Below are 22051 nucleotides of genomic sequence, written 5' to 3' on the forward strand. Positions count from 1 at the left end.
GGAAGGTACCGCGTTCACCTCTTTTTCCCCATACAATAACTCAGTTTATTTACATCTAAGGCATCAAAGAATGCTTAGGACTCTAGTTAAGACTTTTTTTTTCGACATACACAAATTAAATCTCACTGAAACGTTCAGGTAAAGGAACGATTTAAGGTCAGTGCGGGCAAGACCGGCATAGTTTATTTGAAATAAAGTTTGAGTGGATAAAACTCTATAATTAATGTAGTCTGGCGTAATGCGCATGGTCCTATGAGATAGCAAATATTATATTTTACAAAGCTTTTATAATATTTTGGTGAAATAAGCTACTTTTAAGTCATAAAAATCACATTTTATAAGGCTCGGCGGGTTGACCGTCCTCCCGCGATGAGTACAGAAAGACCGTCTAGTGCTTGTTGTCGCGTAATTTCATATGAGACTAGGTTCCAAAATCATGATCATTGTTATTTTACGTAAAAAAAGGGCAGAATGTGCTAGATAATTAATAAAATAATGTTAAAATATTGAACATATAAGCATTTTTCTATTTATAAGGCAAGACCGGCATAAATCCCGTAGATGGGGTTCATAACCTTTTCTTTTCAGGTCCAGATATTGCATAATACTGTTTTTCCAACGAACACCTGCGATATAATTTAGTTACGATATTACAGGCTCATATAAATCCAACGACTTATATGTTTTTGAAACTTTTTTTATTAAGAAAAGGTAATAGGATATTAAGATACGTGAATTGGTTTGGTAACATTTCTTAGCAATGCTTGGTTTTTCTATAGTTACTACCAGAGTTACCACCTACCTGAGCTACCACCCCCGAAAACCTATTGACGACACCCATGACGACTTTTTGTCAAAGTGACAGCCAGCAATGTCAATTAACGGTCGGGTAGCCGTAAAATAGTCGTTCAAAAGTGTCAAAACCGTTTTAAAGGGTACCCATACGGTCCCTGTTGGGTAATGCTGATTATAAAAATAATGACCAACTGGAGTCGTTAGGGCTATATGCCCCAGGGGTGGAAGTGAAAATTTGCATAAGACGCGAGTTGGTACAGTGGCTTAACAGCCACTGGGCAGAAAGCGGTGTACACCTCTCGACACCCTTGAGTTCTCACACCGGTGTTGCCCTTGAGCCATCTTGGATGTCGCTTTTTGTGGGGGCCCATCTTGTGGGGACGAGTCACCGTCTGCCGGAAATAAAATTGGATACCGTTTTATTAGGCAGGCGTCCGGTTTTTTATCCATAGCCCAGTATTTAGTCCATCACTTTCATCAAAATAGACCAGTTCATTTTAGATTCCATTAACTCTCAAATAGTCCTTACACCCTGGCGGGTGTTGCCTCTGCGTGTGTCCCATGATACGGGCAAGGGCAACATCCGCTCGGTGTACCCCTTACATTTCATTAAAGTGTCGAAAGGGCCTCTACGTGTTGGCTTCGGCCCCGCGCACGCCTCCCAAAGGTCCGGAATACCATTGTTCCGTGATGGGAAAGATGACCAACTGGAAACCCTACTCTCTTTTGAAATATTTGTCGCCGCATGTTGCACAATCTAAATATACTTAAACAAAAATAATAAAAAACGGTTAGAGCTTACGATAATTCTACTAACTTAAATATGATGATGAATAATGCAGTGTAGGCTTACTTCTGTTCACCTCTTATCATTCTTCACAACCATGTCACATATATTTTATTTTTACTTAATACTTTCGAATGATTTTAGTAACACCGTACGAATCATTATCAAAACTGTATTTCGAAGTTAAAATCAAAAACGGTACAACTATCATAAGCCAAAAACGTACCTATATATTGATATTGTTTACACTCGACTTATTTCCAATAAAGCCTAAAAAAGGTTGGCAACTCCTTGTTTATCATATGCCGGTCTTGCCTTTCTCTTTTATGCCGGACTTTCTGACTAGACACAATTTTTAAGTTACATATTTCAGAACATAAAACTAGAAATTGAGCGCGTTTTGAGTAGAATAATAGTACTAGTCAGAAATAACGGTTATTAAATGACTGCGTTACATACATGATATACAAATATTCCGACTGCTTCTATTTTATTTTATTTTTTTGCGGAACCATGTTGAACTCGATGTTTGAGTTCGAAACAAGAAACAAGTTTATTGTTAACTAGTGTTCGTCGTAGTGATATGTATTGAAGACCAATGGATTAAGGATGAAAAACAGCTATACCTCCAGAGGTGTAAGAAGCGTAGATATATAAACAAAAAAGTTATAGTCAATAGACGGTCTTTCCGGGTAGACGGTCTTCTCCACACTGACCTTAATTATATTTATCAGTCGTATAAGTATGCCCTTGCTTCTGGCAACTCTCTCGTAATAACTTAAAAGTCTTTGTTGCTTTATTCCTTCTGAAGGTTTGTGTCAAATTTCACTTTAAGTATTTGAAGAAAACAAATTATTAATAACATTTCAACAGTAACATCAGCCTACTTTTCAGCTTACTCTTATTCAAAATTTCTGATTCCGCTCTTAACATTATTAGCTTTCTTAATCGCCGAAGTTGAAGTATTTGCCCTACTTATGTAAGTAAAAATTGTTAGATTGTGAGGTCCTAGTTCTTCGAATAAAACGATAAAAGTTGGTACTTATAAGATTAAACTAAAGAAAACGCCTGTGGTACGGCAAAAATGAGCATTTAATTTGTCATGGTCTAAATGTGTGCCGTTGTTATTCTAAATACATACAAGTTTCTAATGGGTCGGCAACGCGCATGTGACATCCCTTGAGTTGCAGGCGTCCAAAGGTTACGGTGACCGCTTTCCATCAGGCGGACCGTATACCTGTTTGCCACCGACGTGGTATTAAAAAAAATAAAGTGATACCTTTCTACACTAGAGCCTTTTACTTGCCAAGTATGCTTTTATTACTTTATAAATAACATTTAACAGTAATAAAACAATAATACCTCTCTACAACCAAATTGTTTCACTACATTGCTCTACTATAATATTTTGACAAAAACATATGAGTTGCAGGCGTCCATATGTTACGGTGACCGCTTTCAGAAACATATACATGAGCGATTTTTTTCAGACTTGAATGCCGAATGGCGATTCCAACGTCTAGTCTATGGACGTAATAGTACGAGTTCTTGTTCTTCTCTACAAAGACAATATTGTAGAGAATTTTATAGAGAATATACTTCTCTTAGACGTTATCATTGTAGCTTTTACGGTTTTCATGGAAATATAAAAAAACTGAAAACAGGGATACAAAAGTGGGGGGAAGGAGGGGAAACATTGACACCTCGGCGTGTTTCTACTTCTATTTTTTCTTATAACCCTATATACATGCCAAGTTTCATGCTTTCTGCCAGACGGGACTATACATTCATACTAAATCTCCGTTTCCGCCCCGCACTATAATGGCAAGCTACGCCGTAGCAAGCACGAGTGAAGCACGATTAGTTCTACATAGTTCCTTGTTCGCATGATGCATGTCTGCTGTATTCGAACAATGCTTCTAAGATGTTAGCAAGATATCACTGAAATATGACTCCGATGACTGATGTTAATTCAAACAAAAACGTCAGTTTTGGTACTGAATATCCGATCCATATCCTATAAAGCATACCAAGCGATATATCTATCTGATCTTTGACCTACATAAAAGTTTAAATGGGATCGTGTGTCAGTGAAACTTATAATGATGTGGCATAACAATAAGCCCATGGCTTAAATATTTACAGCAGACAAGAATAACTTAATTCGTCTTAACGAAAAAACAAACTGGAAGAAATCATGAATAACAATTGCTCGCATAATTTTTACCTAATTTTTAACTTCAGGAGCTGTATTCGAATCGTCAATATTATTTTTCACTTCTCATGCTCAAAAAGTGCAGCTCTTTATGTCGTGCGTAGACGACATAAGTTCACAACACACATAAGGACATCAGGTAATCGGTCTCAACAGCCAACATAAGGCCCGTACCGAAAAGTTTTTTTACAAAGTTTGCATATTACTAAAATACTGGCTGGTAAAAGTTTTTTTTTTCTGTTTATAGTTTTCAGCTTATGTCATTTTAATGTATCAATTGACATTGTTAATTTAGGCTGGGCATTATTTTTATTCAAAATGCAAGACGATAAATTAACTCGGAGAGAAAATGTTTTGCGAACGTATCTGGAAAATCCCGGTTCATCTTTTGCGGCGGTCGGAAAAATGGTAAATGTAAGTCGTGCAACGGTGCGAAATATAGTTAATCGTTACTTCAATGAATACAGAATTCAAGACAAAGCTCGAAGTGGACGCCCCATAGGTCCGTCAAATAAAATTTTAGAAAAGAAAATAGTGACTGCTTATAAGAAAAATTGTAGTTTATCGGTGCGGGACGTGGCAAAAAAATTAAAAACTAGTACTTCTATGGTCCAGAGAGCGAAAGTACGTCAAAATTTAAAGTCTTATAAAAAAGTAAAAGCCCCAAAACAGTCGATAACACAATTCAATAGTTCCGTTACAAGATCGAGAAAATTGTACAAGCTGCTTTGCGATTTGAACGGAGCATGCGTGCTCATGGACGATGAGACGTATGTGAAAAAAGATTTTTCGACTTTGCCAGGTGATCAATTCTTTACAACCGAATCTAAGGCGAATATCAGCGATCAAAATAAATATATTTTTATGGAGAAGTTTGGAGAAAAATATTTAATATGGCAAGCAATATGCTCCTGCGGGAAACGCACTGGGTCATTTATTACAAAAGGTACGATAAATGCAGATATTTATGTCCAGAAATGTATAAAAAGATTTATTTTACCATTTATACGGCAACATGAAGGGGATGTGTTGTTTTGGCCCGACCTGGCTACTGCACACTATGCCCGAGCCACACAAGAGTGTCTGGCTTCAAATAACGTGCAATGTGTGGCCAAAGATATGAACCCCCGAACTGCCCCCAACTACGTCCCATCGAGCGTTATTGGGCATTAGTAAAAGCAGAGCTGCGTAAGAACTGTTCACCAGCAACATCAGAAGCAGATTTTAAAAAGAAGTGGAAAAAACACGCCAAGAAAGTCACCGAAACCACCGTGCAAAACTTAATGGCAGGCTTGAAGAGAAAAATCCGCTTATTCAGCCGCAAAACTCAAAAAATATAAAATGTATATATTTTTTGTAAATAGACACTATCCATAATATAACTAAAATAAAATATCTTTGCTGGTCATCATAGTTTCATTAATATCATAATTACGGTATGTAAAAAAACTTTTCGGTACAGGCCTTATTTCACAATTTTGTTGAGCAATAAAATTGTGTAGATGACAAAACATGTTACATTATTTTATTTTTGCTACAATTTATAAGAATTCCGTATTTTCTGTCATTAAATTTAGTAAATCCCATAAAATAGGAGTCTATTATCGTTCAAAAATGTTTCACTTAGCAGTCTTTAAAAATGGGTCACTTTATACCCTTGTTGTACTATTAATCGCACCTATTCTTGGTAAAAAAAGCATCACAAAAAGAATGATTGTGAATTCGCCATTTTGCCTTGACGTCTCAAATCTCGCGTCACGCACCCGTGCGGCACGCTTCATGTGCAGTGACGACTGCGGCTTATCCAGCTTGCTCGGCGCCCCGTTTTTACTCCAATTATATCCGTTTAAATGGTTCTTGTTCATATTTTTAATGAAGAATATTAAAATATGTTTTAGCTTCTGTTCGCAACGACAACGACGTCTGCGTGGAAAGATAGTTAAAAACTATCCTTGTACTTTCTCGAACAATACCTTATAAAATATTATACACAATACTTTTCGGGGCGCCTAGCCAAGTGGATTCATTATCTACGATCACTAGCTAGCATCTTGTCGTTGACGTTTTAAAAGCTCACGTGACATATTTATCGTTAACGCTTTGAAAGCCAAGTCATAAAATGTTTTAGACTGTGGTTATCGTTGAAACTCACAAAAAAACGAAGTGAAACATTTTGTGTCAATATCAATTTTTGATGTTTCTAGAATACCGTTTCATCTAGGTTCCACTCTCCTATAGAGATAATGGGACTCCGAGGCGAAAGGTTAGTGCTTCATATATTAAGAATAAATAAAATAGGTTGACGAGGGCCTGGCTGGAGCAAAACGTTTACTGTCAGTGACTTTCAGTTTCAACAGCGCAACACCGCCGCTTCGCGCTGGCAGCAATAGTACATTGTTTAGGAAAAGGAGGGGTTCTTTATATCGTTACTATGTAGTTTGTCTTGCAAATGGTTTTAGGGTAAAACAAATCGACGTAGTTTACAACAGTGTAAACTAAAATGTACCTACTGTCGTTCTTCTTTAACCAACCATAACCATAACCATTAAAAAACTGCACTATACAGTACTCATCTGTATTGAACTAGCTTTTTCATAGGTAGTTCTAAAAACAGCCATAGCTATGTAAGTAATGCAGAGAAGAGGAATATTATTTATTGATTATGATAAAATCTGATACAAAACCCCCCGCGTCTTATTGAATACCCTGCCACTGGGCTAGACTTGAAATAGTACATTACGATACAAGTGCGTAAAAAAGGAAGTTCGAAACGAGTGGCGATAGATTAAAACACGACCGAAGGGAGTGTTTTAAATCGACACGAGTTACGAACCTTTTCGCACGTGTATCGTACCGTACGACGTTTTTCAGTACAGATGAGCCTCCGAAGTTTCGACCTGGCATATAATGAACCACTTCTCGCACTTGTGCGTAAAAAAAACACTATCTGTACTGAAAATTAATATTCGTGAGTTGTTTTGTTTGAGCAAAGAATCTAGTAACTAACCTATCTATCTTGGTTGGATAATGGGTTCGTCCAGAAATCGGAAGGTCGAAAATGATGACATTATTTCTGGACGAGCCCAATTATCTGCTACATGCTACGTTTTTCATCACCTGGGTGAGATCGTATTGTTCGTTTTGTCAATTCTACGCATTTTTAAGTGACACATATTGTTTACCGAAAATATACACGTGTACGTACACTCACAAATATAGTGGCCGAGTTGGCATCCATATTTCATACTGTGCTTTAAAATGTCTCCCTCGTTGTTACGTTTTGTTTGTGTGTTCTAACAAAATTGTCTGCTAGAATTCATATAGCATATCATATTGCTAGAGGTTGTATACCTTTTTCAGTATTTAGGGGTAATTAATACTGGCTGGTTACTTGGACGATTATTTTTTCCTCTACGAGTTTGACGTTGTGCGTCACTTTAATTTTAAAGTTTATCATAAGTCATAACAAATTGAACTCTTACCTAATTACAACCTTGTCATTTTGAATGTTAGGTTTAAATTTGCTTACTGCGTCACCTGTCCAATTTGAAGTTACCTGTGACACAGTTTAACGTGCTTTACAGTGACATAGCTGTCTATTGGTAAACCTTATGTCGTTGCAGTAACGTACACAATTAATCAGTTTTAAGGTTTACGATGGTAGCTAGCAAGAATATTATATACCATGGATATTGCGTGCCGAACATTACGTTGAAGCCAGAAAATTTGACCTTGAATTACGTCACGCCGGTCTTGCATCTCTTTCTTTAGGGTGTCCATGATTAAGCATACATTAGGGATATCCCGCGGAATTTGACGTATTACGTTTATACGACTGATTAATTTTGTAACTTATTAAATTCAAATCCGATCAATCGTTTTATCACGAAAGTGAACATCCATCCTCACAAACTCAAAAAGTAAGGTACATTAGGGCAATTCCGAAAGTCGTCTAATTAGGAAAGTCGCATAGAAATCACCATTATTTCCGTCATATCAAGATTCCCCTTTCGGAATTATCTGAACATTTCTGTCATTCGGAATTACTCTAATGCACCTTACTAATTTGTCAACCGCCAATAAGGTCCATTTCTATACCACTCTGCAGTTACTTTGCCTTACGCCACAAAATACGGTACAGTTTTTACCAGTGGTAAACTACTGGGATTTTTTTTTCAGAACCGTTCCAGAATAAGAGCGTGGTGAGTGTTGCAACACGAGGCTTAAAATATAACTTTTCTTTTACTGACACCTGTATTTATTAAAAAATGTTTCAGTCACTTTAAACTATCACAATAATATTTTGGTAGTAACTACTGGGAAAACTAATCCCAGTAGCTATCAACCCCGGTGTGGTAATTAACAATGTGGGGAAAATCCCAGTAGTTAGGACAGGTAAAAACTTGGTGGTAACTAGTGGGAATAGCCACAAAAATATAAGGGAAGTATTTGTCAATGGGGAAATAATGAAATACTAGGACGTTTTAAAACAGTATCTTTATTTTTAAGCGCCGCCCCAAATCTCAAGGAAGGTGGTTCTCAATTCGTACGTATTTCAATTCTCTTCGCATGTATATATATATATATATATGTATCTCAATTTAATGTTTATGCCACGATATCTCCGTCGTTACTGGACCGATTTTTAAAATTTCTTTCTGTGTCATAATCTTCAGGCTTAAAGTGCAAATCTGCAAATTGTCGAACGCTCTGAAACATTTCCTTTTATCGGTACAATCGACAGCCAACGCTGCCTCCTTCCTTCATCTTTTGGAACACTGAAAAGTTTAATATTATTCATGTTAATTATAAAGACATAAACAATAAAGTTGGTATTATTATACTGTGATATGAACTATGAACATAGAAACCGTACCAAGTTGATAGATTTAGCTCCATTCAATAAGAGTAAATACCATGCAAGAAAAAAGATTGGTCACCCTAGTCGTAAAACCACACATAGCATTATTTTTCTTTAAAGGTCATATTTATCGTTCTAAACCTATTCGTGGGAATTTTGATATAATTTGAGACAATGAAAACAATATAATGATGAGAACTAACCAAGATTACAAGCAAAATAGCAGAAAATTTATTGCCAGCGAGGTTTATGAACATTTTGGTAAAATAAGTACTTACTTGTGAAATTTTACGTCGGATTTCGGTTTCCATTTACTTCCACAATGGTTCACTATGCAATACATAGCGCAGAACTTAAGTAAATCGTCGAAAAACGTTTATTTCGCAAAATAAATATCTGAATCGGTGAATGACTTTTGACAATTCTGACATATCGGGCATATTTTTTTATTATTAGTGTTCCACGGTGTATATTGTGTGATTTCAGAAATTCCGCGCCCTCGTTCTCTAGTGAAGCTTGACATAAATAATGTTGTTGACTTCACAAAATATTTAAAAAATCTTAATGTATTAGTCAATAGCGTTCGCGACAATGTTCCCTTTTTATTACACTTGATCCCAATCACGAGATAAACAAATTCGTACGTAAATAGCCCTAAGGAAGTTATTCAACTTTTCAATTATGTCTATATCTAGAAGTTTGTCAATCCTTGTTACCCAGATTCGTTAAATGTAATCACACCGACATCGTTATTTGTAACTTCCTTCTTGGCTGCCTGTAAAAGTTACAAAGTGATTTCTATACCTTAATTCAATCAAAATCTTTTTTCAATGCTTAAGTAATTCGATTTCTCGCCTACATATTCCAAATCTGTGACTACATGTAACTACATGTAACAACTGACTTCTGTATCGTATTTATTGTAGTAGAAAAACCGAGATACAAGGATGCCATCTATCTTCTCATCTGTCACGGGCTGCTTACTGCGAAAATATTCGAATACTTAAGGAATAAAACCTGACGAAGTTAAGTAAAGAAAGATGTTTGCAGAGTTTTGTTTTATAAACTGAATTAACGTTTACACCTCGAGAGCTGCTGCTATTTTTTTTCTCCGCTTTGCATATTTGGGCCGAGAAAGTAAAATTAAATACAGTTTTGAGTTAAATTTTTGCTAACTTAACATAAATATAATGTAATAGATATTGATTTGTTTTATTTGTCGCGTTATGGGCATATCGACATTATGTAATTATGTATGTCAGCATTTAGCTGTAATATATAGTTTAAATTAACAACAGTAGTGAAGGTTAATTGATCAAAATCCTAGAAATTTTGGCGATGTCTGGTCATAGTTGAGAATTTTTAATTACAACCGTGGATGCAGATACAATTTCGATGTTTCATGGAGCGACTAAACAACGGTAGGTGCTTTAGGTCTGTAAAATTAATGGTAATTAAGGGCTTCCCAGTGATTAAGGGACGCATTAACGGCTTAACTTAATCGACATATAAATGGTGTCAATTAATCGGAGGTACCAACCACTTTGTCATTCTTTTAAGTTAGGATACCATGAAAAAGTAAAAAAATACAGTTTTTTGTGTTTGTACTTAGGGTCGTTTGCACCAAACCATCCGTTACCAAATGTATGTTTTTATATGGGAATTTCCAATTGACCAAAGACTTGTCCAAGTCTGAGAAAGAATTGTCCAAAGACTTCTTCCAAAAGTACAAGCGCTAAATGCTTTTTGACTGACCCCTGATGGAAGATGTCAATGTCATCATGAAAAAAATAAGATATTGACAACTTAACCTTTTTATTATCATATGTAAAGGAAAACTAATTTAAATACATGTATGTTCATGGCACGAACGTATCAAGTGATTGATAGGTATCATTTGTCACGGCTATTGGATCTTAAGATAGCCTTTTTTCCTATGATCACTTACATCTGAACTGATGTTGACAGTTATATAAATTTAAATGTATATTGACCAACAAAAGAGCTGCGACTTAATTTAAGCCCACCATTCACGGACTGAACCACCTAATGGGTAGTTGTTCTAGACTGACCTTTCTATTTAAATCGCTAATGCGCTTCGGCCCGATTCACTCATTTGTATAGGTAAGCGGTGAGGCTATTTCGACAAACACATTTAGGTAACCGACATTTTCGGTTGTTTAGTAATCCTAAATAAAACATGTACTTAGGTCAACTTGGCTCGTTAACGGGGGATTTCGTAATGATTTAGACCAATATAATTTTTGGCTGCAATATGAATTACAGGATACTCCCTGAAAGAGATAAGTTCACCTTTTTACTGTTCTTTACTGTAATTACTGTGTTTTTTGTTAAAAAAAAATGAAAATGAAATATTTATTTTTCAAGTAGGTATATTACAATGCGCATATGAACGTCAAATAAAGCTACGCCGGCTCTAACCCTACGCCTCAGCCTCGAGAGGATTTCAGTCCCCCCTCAGTCCCCCCTCAGTTGGTTGGTTATTAATTGTACAATAAAGAGTTTAATACTACTACTAAGGATACTTATTCAACGTTATAACAATATACAGATAGGAAATAAGCAGTTGCGGTAGCAATTTATTAGATGTTATAAAACTATCCGTACATTAAACAATTTCTGATATTCTCTATACCGTTCAACTACTAAGATGTAATTGTTTGCACCAAACTGCAACATGAGCAAGGAATGTATGGAATTACTGCACTTGGATTTCTAGAAATAGTTTATTGTGTTGAACCGAATGCTATAACTAGGCGAGAAGTTATCCGGGCAATTTTCACTGAGTTATGGCCTCAGTCCGACCTGGATTAGACAGATAACTACCCGTGGAAGTAAAAGCGTTATTTCATTGTCAGCCACCTGGCCAAACTGTTATACACTAACCTGATATTGAATAATCGTTTTTCCGCAGTATCTCCGTAGCGTGTGCCGTATTCAGGACGCTTAGCGCGATATATCGTTATCTGATTTTTTTACACTGAAATATACAACAAAAGTGTTTTCATATGTTGATGTTTGCGATAACTCCTAAGAATTAAAAAAATATTAGCAATCAATGTTTAAAAAAATCTATTCGCTGTATCATATCACATTGGATAGAAGAAAAGTAGTCTCCTCGCCATTTTCCAATATAGTCTAGAGCCAATTTGGCCACAAGTCGTCTCCTTCACGATTTTCGTCGACATCTCTTCTAAATACCTAAAACAGGTATGGATATGTTCCTCGTTCTCTCCAGATTACGAATTGACCTGTTTTAGTTTAAGGAGGGGGGACGGGTCGAGAAAAAGGGGGGAAAGATGGCGACCGACCATCATAGATATTTATTCACATCTCGAGTCCTATGGCACCAATCTGTTCGTGCGAGGTGTCATTTGAAAGCTTATTAAACCTACTTTAATTGTTTTCAAATAACTATGCTCATAAAAGTAACCGTTTAGGAAATATTTGAAAATATGTGTTTTTTTATCGCACATGAATTGCACAAGTACTAGTAAAAATGCGTCTAACTCAATAAACAATAACTTTACCGCAATTGATGTTATTATAAAATTTTCGCGTCTATTCATGCTCTTTCTAAAAATATAAGTTTCATTGGTATATGATAATATATAACCATGTAATTAAGAATTTTGTTTGGCAGGGGTTATCCTCCAGGTCGCATAATCGGGCGCTGACCGTAGTAAAGTATTCAATATTTTTGAGGTCTTATTTTACGGATCCATATAGGAGAGGTATCGTTTGAAAGATAATTAAACCTACTATAATTGTTTACACATAACTATAATATTAAAGGTAGCTGTTTACATAATATTTGAAAATATGTGTTTTTTATCGAGCATGAATCGCACAAGTACTGGTAAAAAATGCTTCTAAGTCAATAAACAATAACGTTACCGCAACTGATGTAATTATAAAATTTACGCGACTATTCATGAGCTTTCTAAAAATATAAGTTTTATTGGTAAGTGATAATATAACCATTAAATTACGAATTTTGTTTCGAAGTGGTCACTCCGCCGGTCGCATAAAAATGAGCGCTGACCGTAGTAAAGTATTCAATATTTTTAAGTTCTTATTTTACGAATCCATATGTAAGAGGTATCATTTGAAAGCAAATTAAACCTGCTATAATTATTTTTTTCTACTCCAGCACTTAAATCTGTCAATTAGATTATTGTCAGCGGTATCCAAATTAAGTTCATTTGAGTAACGATGAGAAAGTCTATTTGTCTATAGGTTCATAGGATTACTGCTAGCAGTAATCATATGAATATAGGAGTTCTGTTAATTTTTTTTAAAAGCACAACTTCCATTTATCAGGTATGTTTTCATTTACAGTAATAAGTAACTTTTAATAAATAATATAATATTTAGGTTCATAATTTAAATCAAGATGAAAAAATAAACTTAAATGCGTTTTACATATTAGATATTGCAAAACAAAGGTAAAAATCATAAGTTTATCCAATAATTTTACATTCGACATTTAAATATTCTTGAACGCAACCACATTTTTCGTAATTGAAAACCGGCTTATTTTCTATTTCTCTTGTCTATGGTATGTTTGACATTTGTAAACTTATCACGAAACTATTTGAACTATTTCGGTGGTGTGTAGTTTGTTTTAATTCGACGTTATTGTGCAAAAACATCAGTAATTATGAGTGATTCTGGTGAAAAATGCACTTCCGAAGAAATCAAGGCTATGGGCGCTCAAAGTGACTGACAATTTGTTACATGAAAAGGCATATTTTGAAGAATTGTGCAACAAGTTCTCGCCATCAACATTGTGGACAGAATACTCAATGCTACGACGATCCACACAAATATTCCCATTCATTACATGAAGTAAGTAACTAACCCATTTTATTATTCTCGAATAGGTATGTATGTGGCTGTCGTAGAAAAAGTATAGTATACAATCGTAACATTATGAAGGCTATAAAAGTCTCGTACCTTTCTTAGGCCACTCGGCAAGCCTTCGTGGCCTAACCGCGGTACTCAACTTTTATAGCCTTCATAAGGTTACCGTTATATAATATACTATTGAATAACTATAGTTATAAAGGTAGCTGTTTACAAAATATTTGAAAACATGTTTTTTTTTTCGAGCACGAGTTGCACATATACAGATAAAAAATGCTTCTAACTTAATAAACCATAACTTTACCGCAATTAATGTTATTATAAAATTTACGCGAAATTTCATGCGCTTTCTAAAAATATGTTTTATTGGTGTATGATAATATATGACCAAGTAATTACGAATTTGGTTTAGCAGGGGTCACTGCGCCCTGTCACGATATTGGGTGCTGACTGACCGTCGCCAAATTTTCTACGTTACTCAGATCCTATTTTTTACTGATAAATTTGTGAGAGGTATCATTTGAAAGCATATTATGCGTACTATCTTTATTTCTAATATTTCAAGTCGAAACTGTAGAAGTTTACAAAATATTTGATTAGTAATATGTGTATTTTACTGTGCATGAATAGCATTGGCATTGATAAGACACGCTTCTAGCTCAATAAATTATAGTTTTCCGCAATTGAAATAATAAGAAAATGAATGACTTACACAAAACATAAGTTTGGTTTGTATTGCATAAACAATTAATTTGAATTTGTTCAGCTCACCTACTGCGCACCATCATATAAATGGATGTCCAATTGTCCACCGTCGTTGCCTTTTTCAGATTTAATTTCACTAATCGTATATTCATAATAAATATAATCTATCACGTATCGAATTTACTTATATACTTAATTGAAGCACCAATTAAGCAATATATATTATTAATTAGCAGAAGAACCAAGATCAGGATTTACAAGACCGTGATAAGGCCGATCTTGGTATATGGATGCGAAGCTTGGACGTTGACCCTGAAGGAGGAGAATAAGCTCTTAGTGGCAGAGCGGAAGATCTTCAGAAAGATTTTAGGCCCTACGAGACGAGAGGATGGCTCTTGGAGAGTCAGGAAGAACTTGGAGGTGGAAGAGCTAGTGGGCGAGCCCAACGTCATCGGCGAGAGTAAAGCTTCTCGTCTGCGATGGCTCGGCCATGTGGAGAGGATGGGAGAGGATCGTGCGGCCAAAAGAGCTCACTTGTGGCGATCTACTGAAAAACGGCCGGTCGGAAGGCCCAGGTACCGATGGATCGACGAGGTCCAGAAAGACCTGCGTGACCTTCAAGTGACTGAGTGGCATCAGATTGTACAGGATAGGAGCAAATGGCGGAATCTAGTGTCGGAGGCCAAGATCCACTTCGGGTCGCTGAGCCATCGCAGTAAGTAAGTAAGTAGTACTTAATTGATCAGTAAAATAAAATCTGTAAAATGATGAAAAAATTAAGGCAACGGCGGTGGACATCCGTTTATATGACGATTGACCGTGCGCAGTGGGTATGGTGGACAAATTAACATTAATTGTTTAGGCAAAACTAACAAAACTCATTTTTTGTAAAGGCCATACATTTTGCGGTTCATTTCGTTATTATATCAATTGCGGAAAAATATAATTTATTGAGCTAGAAGCATGTTTCACTCGTATCAGTGCGAATGCTATTCATATACAGTAAAAATACACATATTGTCAAATATTTTGTTAACTTCTACAATTACGACTAAAATTATTAAAAAGCAACGATAGTACGCATAATATGCTTTCAAATGATACCTCTCACAAATTGATCGCTAAAATAGGATCTGAGAAATACGTAAAATTAGGCGACGGTTAGCACTTATTTACGTCACGGGGGTGCAGTGACACCTGCTAAACCAAATTCGTAATTACTTGGTTGTATAATATCATACATCAATAAAACTTATATTTTTAGAAAGCTTATGAAATGTCCTGTAAATCTTATCATAACATTATTTGCGGTAAAGTTATTATTTATTGGTCATGCACCAAGATACAATCTTAAAAATTATGAACACGGCAACGAAAATGGTCATCCATGTATATGACGGTGCGCAGTGAGTATGATGGATAAATTAACATTAATTGTTTATGCAATACTGACAAAACTTATTATTTGAAAAGGTCATACATTTCGCCGTTTATTTTGTTATTATATCAATTGCGGAAAAAATATAATTCATTGAGCTAGAAGCATGTTTTACTCACATCGGTTCCAATGCATATTTTCAAATATTTTGTTAGCTACTACAGTTACAACTAAAATTATTGAGAACTAATGATAGTACGCATTATATGCTTTCAAAAGATTCCTGTTAAATAAAATAGGATCTGAAAAATATAGAAAATTTGGCGACGGTCAGCATCCATACGTGGCCGGGCGCTGTGGCCCCTACTTAACCATAGTTATTTGTAATTACTTGGTTATATAATATCATACACCAATAAAACTTATGTTATTAGAAAGCGCACGAAATTCCGCGTAAATCTTATACTAACATCAATTCCGGAAAAGTTGTTGTTTATTGATTAAGAAGCATTTTTTACCAGTAGGTACTTGTGCGACTCATGGTCTATAAAACACATATTTTCAAATATTTTCTAAACAGCTACCTTTATGATTATATTGGGTTGGTAAGAAAGTAATGAGCGAATCATAACCAATATTGTAATTTTTATTTAATTTATTATTTTAATCATTTATCAAAAATATAACGGCCTTCGTTATCTGGGTGAATTTCAACAGGTTCCAAATTTGCCTAATTTTGGTGGTATTTTTTATTTTTGTAGTTTATGTCTAATTTATGTATGGATTATACGTAACTAGTCCCAATGTATATTGTGTAGTAATGCCCCCGTAATACACATAGTATTTTTGGAGATATTATGGTTTTAATAATTTGGTTGCCACCAGAATTGCGTACACCCACCAAAATTAGGTTTACTGGCCACCAAAATTGTTCATTCACGTCAAAATTAGATATTTCTGCACATTAGTAGTATATTTATATTTAATCAGTTATAAAATGAAACAAAGACAGATGTTTTATGATCCGTTTTATTATAGTGATTATCTGATTATAACAAAGTCGCTAAAATCGATGTGTATGAGACTATACTAGAAATAAACTATAATTTCACTTTTTGTAATAGAAAATAATTCACTTTTAGAATGGCTAACCAAAAAAAGAAACAATCGAGAGAGGAGGTCCTTGAAAAGAAGAAACTTGCTGAGCGGGAACGAAAAAGGAGAATTATGAGTGATCCCGAGAAAACAGCAGATTTGCGAAGAAAAGAAAGGGATCGGTATCATCGTTAAAAAGCCCAAGGTAAGATTTTACCTCTAAGCAGCATGCAGCCTCGTGAAAGACGAAGAAAGAGGAATAGACAGAATTTCAGAGCATATTATAAAAGAAAAAAAAGGAAGGCTTTGTAATGAGCACAAGTATTAGCACCAGCAAGTGGGATTCCCACTTCGCCCCTGCCTGGTCCTTCTACGCCACAAAATCCTTGTCTCAGTCGCTCTCGATCTCCGAGTCCTGAGCTTGACACAAACATCTCACGTCGGCTACACTCCCAAGCTGTCCATCGCAATGTGTCCAATAACCCATAGTTTCTGTGTTGTCAAATTCTTTATAGGTAGTCCATAATTTTATTTTTGCAGTTCAAACATTTTCGTTGCAAGTTACAGTAATGACCTCACAACACAAACTTTTCGTAATGTGAATAGTAGGTACTGCTTTTATTGATGATATTTTTCATTTTATAACGTAGTATAAAAAAAATTCGAAGGTATCAAAGAACTAAAGCATCAGCCATCACAAATGTATACACTGCGAGAAAGAAGAAGACTTTGACTAAAGAAAAACAGACTCAAAAAAACAAAAAAGATATCTGAATGCGTCAATAAAAAAATAACACCAAAGTTATTTAAAATCAGGCTATCCTCCAGTCAGTTAGGTACGTAACTTTCGCTAGAATGAAACCCTTTTGGGTTGTAAAAGCAGAACTGACTGATCTTTACACCTGTCTATGTCAAATACATGCGAACATGGAGTTGTTAGAATCCGCATTAAAAATAAAAATTATCATCAATAAAAGCAGTACCTACTAGTCACATTACGAAAAGTTTGTGTTGTGAGGTCATTACTGTAACATGCAACGAAAATGTTTGAACTGCAAAAATAAAATTATGGACTATAAAGAATTTGACAACACAGAAACTATGGGTTATTGGACACATTGCGATGGACAGCTTGGGAGTGTAGCCGACGTGAGATGTTTGTGTCAAGCTCAGGACTCGGAGAACGAGAGCGACTGAGACAAGGATTTTGTGGCGTAGAAGGACCAGGCAGGGGCGAAGTGGGAATCCCACTTGCTGGTGCTAATACTTGTGCTCATTACAAAACCTTCCTTTTTTTTCTTTTATAATATGCTCTGAAATTCTGTCTATTCCTTTTTCTTCGTCTTTCACGAGGCTGCATGCTGCTTAGAGGTAAAATCTTACCTTGGGCTTTTTAACGATGATACCGATCCCTTTCTTTTCTTCGCAAATCTGCTGTTTTCTCGGGATCACTCATAATTCTCCTTTTTCGTTTCCGCTCAGCAAGTTTCTTCTTTTCAAGGACCTCCTCTCTAGATTGTTTCTTTTTTTGGTTAGCCATTCTAAAAATGAATTATTAAGCTTCTGTACCGTTATTTGAAGCCTATTTAATATATTGAGAGACAGCGATACTGTTTGTAGATGCGTAGCGGTTCACAGCAGGTACCTACAGCTGAACACCTGTAAACAACTTGCAACTCCAGTTTTACGATTCAGGTTTCCCCTTCCCCCAGGCGACCCGTGCCGTAGGGACGGCAACGATGTTTCATCATTGGCGTTCTGTTTGTCGGAACGTTCGGTTCACTACAAAAAATTCTTAGAATTCTTTAATTCTTGGAATTTTTTGTAAGTTTAATCAAAAATATCGTTTTAGAAAACGGTTTTACCGTTCGTTTACTATTATAAATTAAATGTTTTAGAAGCTGAGCACCTGATCGATTCACTTTGAGCGCAGCGTGTCGCGTAAGTAAGCGATTTTTTATTTCTTTTTCAGTTATTTTTTTCAGTGAATCGATTCGTCTTAAGCACGGAACAGGTCAAGAAAGTAAAAATTGAAAAATGATCTCCTTGTCCTCTGTGAGACTAAAACAGTCCTAATTAAAGTCGTAATTGACGCGATTAGTGTTTGTTTTGCCTTGCGGCCAAAGATGAGCCTGTGCTGTGACCTGATAATTTCCGTGCGTGCCCATTGTGGTAGGTACTGTGCTGCGGGATAATATTCCTTTACAATCTCTTTAAATAGATCGATATTCTGTAACGGAATTCAGAAATAGATCAAAAGTCGAAAGTTAAAGCCTATAGCTGCCGGACTTGGCAAGGGCGTCAATAAATATTTATTGATTCTAAGTATCATGTTGGCTTTTATATCCGATCCCTGTGTGCCTTAAAATCGACTTTCCGCTCTAAAGAAAGGTAACTAACAAACCTATATCATTAGCGTCTTTGGGGAACATGTTTGTGTAATCCGAAAAATGTTCCGTAAATAAATATGCACAATTTTAAATGCACAGTACGGTATCGTCAGGGATACCTCTGAAAAATGTAGTTTGGTAATGTTCTTATGCCTTAATCAAATCTAAGCCGCTTGCCAGTGGAAGTAAAGGATTACAAAGTGATACTCAGGTATGTAGAGAGTTGTATTAATTACCAAATATAAGTTCCGGTTAAAGATAATTGAGAAAATCCGCATACGAGAGAGTCACTCTTTAATCCTTAACTATAATAATAGCGTTTAATAACGCAAGGCGAGCGTATTTGATTAATTTGATTACTTGGCTGCTGCGTAAGCAGAGTAAAAGGGTGCATCATTGCACTAGCTTACTAAAAACTTCTTACCTGCGCAAGGTGTGAAGAAATTTACAACCAGTATGTTTTTATTTTGTGTATAGTCCGCTTAAGGATATTAAAGGCTAGTATAATAATTATTATTCTGTGGAAGCAGGTATTAGTGGAAAAAATATCAAGTGTTAAGACGGTGTAAAAGCACTAGTCTAACACAGTAGGCAGTGACCCTGTCTGCAGAGCCTATTGTTCTGGGTTCGAATCCCAGTATGGGAATATGTTTGTGTGATGCACACAAATAGCGGGACGTAGCTGAACGAAAAAGAGCCATCCTCTGAAAATAGCCTTTTATTTGAATGGCTTTTCCCTTTTTACGTTGAGATTATATTCAAATAATTATGTTTATATGAATTGGATCTTTTTCTTTTTACTACGTCCATTTTTTCCCGAGTTACGGTTGTGTTATTATGTATTTAAGTATACATATGTCTATAATAAGAGTAATATGTCGCCTTGCTACCATAGTACAAGCCTTCCTCAGTTTTTGGCAAAATAGATTCCCCAATGTCTATTTATTTTGGTACCGATAATAAATTTCCCGCTTATTAAGGCTTATGAGTATTACTATTTATCTAGATAAAAACCAGCCGTCTGCGCAAGACGTGCATCTTCCCATTTTCATATTTCCCGCCTGCGCAAGGCGTGTGAATAATATGATTGTTAAGACAGCTGAAAATTTTGCAGTCTGCGCAAGGCTTGCAATTTTCGTGACTCAATTTTCTGCCTGCGCAAGGCGATTAAATATTTTATTTAGCCTGCTGAAAACCTGCCGCCTTCGCAAGGCGCGTGTATACATATCCTGCGTCACAAGCAGATCAAGCAGATGTGGTATAATAGGTATAATACAATTAGTATGGTTCTAAAGCGGTTTTTGTCGGCCTACGCAAGGCGTTTTGAAACTTACGTGTGATGGAGGAACAACACAATATGATAACGCCTCCTAAGCTTAGTACCAAGTGCTTACTTTGTTAATTACAAAGTCATTTTGACAGGGGTTATATATTTCTACTGCGGAATCACTTCCCAGTAATCATTAAATAGTCCCGAGAAGACTTGTCAAAGCGGACCCCAGGCCTTCACAGGCCGGGGCCAATGCCGGGATAACGCAAGGAGGATGATGATGAGTCTGGTGAAGACTAAAAAGATTATCACAGTTATTGCTGGCGACTTGATAAACGTGGTTTCTTTTTTTGTGGAAACTTTTTCCACTATATAGTTATCTACTACATATTTTATCTTTGTCGTTAACGACGTTTGAAACACCTAGCTCACGCTGACGCGGAGTGAGTTGACACGATAATATTCAAAATTAACCACGGTTTTATCAGCCTACTTATTTAGGTTTTAAAGTGGGATTTGAGGTCATTTAATCATTTAAGTAAACCTGTTGATAGTGTTGATGCATATCAAGGCCGCAGTATTCTTTGGTTCAGGATATTAACCGTTTTCCAAACATCTTAAATGGGTTATTTATCTATTATTTTAATCAAATAGTTATCTAGCCCGCTGGCCGCTCCGGCGCCACATGGGGCCAATAATCTAAAGATCAGATTGCTTTGGACTGTTTTAGGTCATTAATTTGTTCAGTTAAACCCACGTGGGCTGAACACATTTTAAGGAATTGGCTATGTGGATGAAATAGCAAACATTTTTGCATAGTTTTTCGCTATGTAAGAATGCAGTTGTGATATGTTATTACATATTTTGAGGCTCCAGGAACGACCTGAACCAATGTTACAAAGAACCATTACATTAAAATGTGTTCACATCCTCATAAAGTAGCACGGGGTGACTCGTCTACTCATTATTTAGTCCGAATGAAACAATACGTATTTAAATTATGAGTTTTAGGTTAAGATAACCGCCATAACACGTTTTTAAAAATAAAAGAGGGGAAAAGGACACCTACGTAAGAAGTGATGAAATGTACGGGTTAATAAACCCAACTACAAACTTAAAACGCTGTCATATTACAGCTTTTAATCTGTTTTTTAAATAAAGTAACCTCTATGGTTAATAAATATATCACATTCATGGGGTATTCGGAAAACTATTTCTCATACCTAATCATTGTTTTTGGTAACAATATTTTGCAAGATAAGTACTTGATGTGGTTTCAAAATGATTTTAATACTCATATAAAGATGGACCGTCAAAACAATTTTAAAGCTATGCCGAATAAGCCCATGACCCATGGGGTTTGATGAGTGTCTCAAAATTTTGTTTGGACCTCAGATCTCGGAACTACAGATCTAGGTACCTTAACCTCAATATCATATTCTTCATTACAAAACCAGAAGGCTACGTCATGCCATATAATGGAATGATTATATATCTTTATGCTTCCAACGAAAATCACGGGTCTTACCCGCATACATACGTATCCTTAAGGAGAAAAATATTTGATTGTAACATCTTGCGCTTTCATAAGCTGGTTACCCAAAACAAAAAGGCATTTATATACGAAGAAAATTCTATCATCAGCATTGGCTTAACATGTGTACA

The 22051-nt window shown here is 35.8% G+C and overlaps 1 protein-coding gene across 1 annotated transcript in view; it reads left to right on the forward strand.

Annotated features, from left to right (window-relative positions):
• Positions 1–22051, forward strand: part of LOC125240834 (peripheral plasma membrane protein CASK) — a 252926-nt gene that overhangs the window by 36242 nt on the left and 194633 nt on the right.

The sequence above is a fragment of the Leguminivora glycinivorella genome, chromosome 2, assembly GCF_023078275.1.
Source record: "Leguminivora glycinivorella isolate SPB_JAAS2020 chromosome 2, LegGlyc_1.1, whole genome shotgun sequence".
NCBI classification, from domain to species: domain Eukaryota; kingdom Metazoa; phylum Arthropoda; class Insecta; order Lepidoptera; family Tortricidae; genus Leguminivora; species Leguminivora glycinivorella.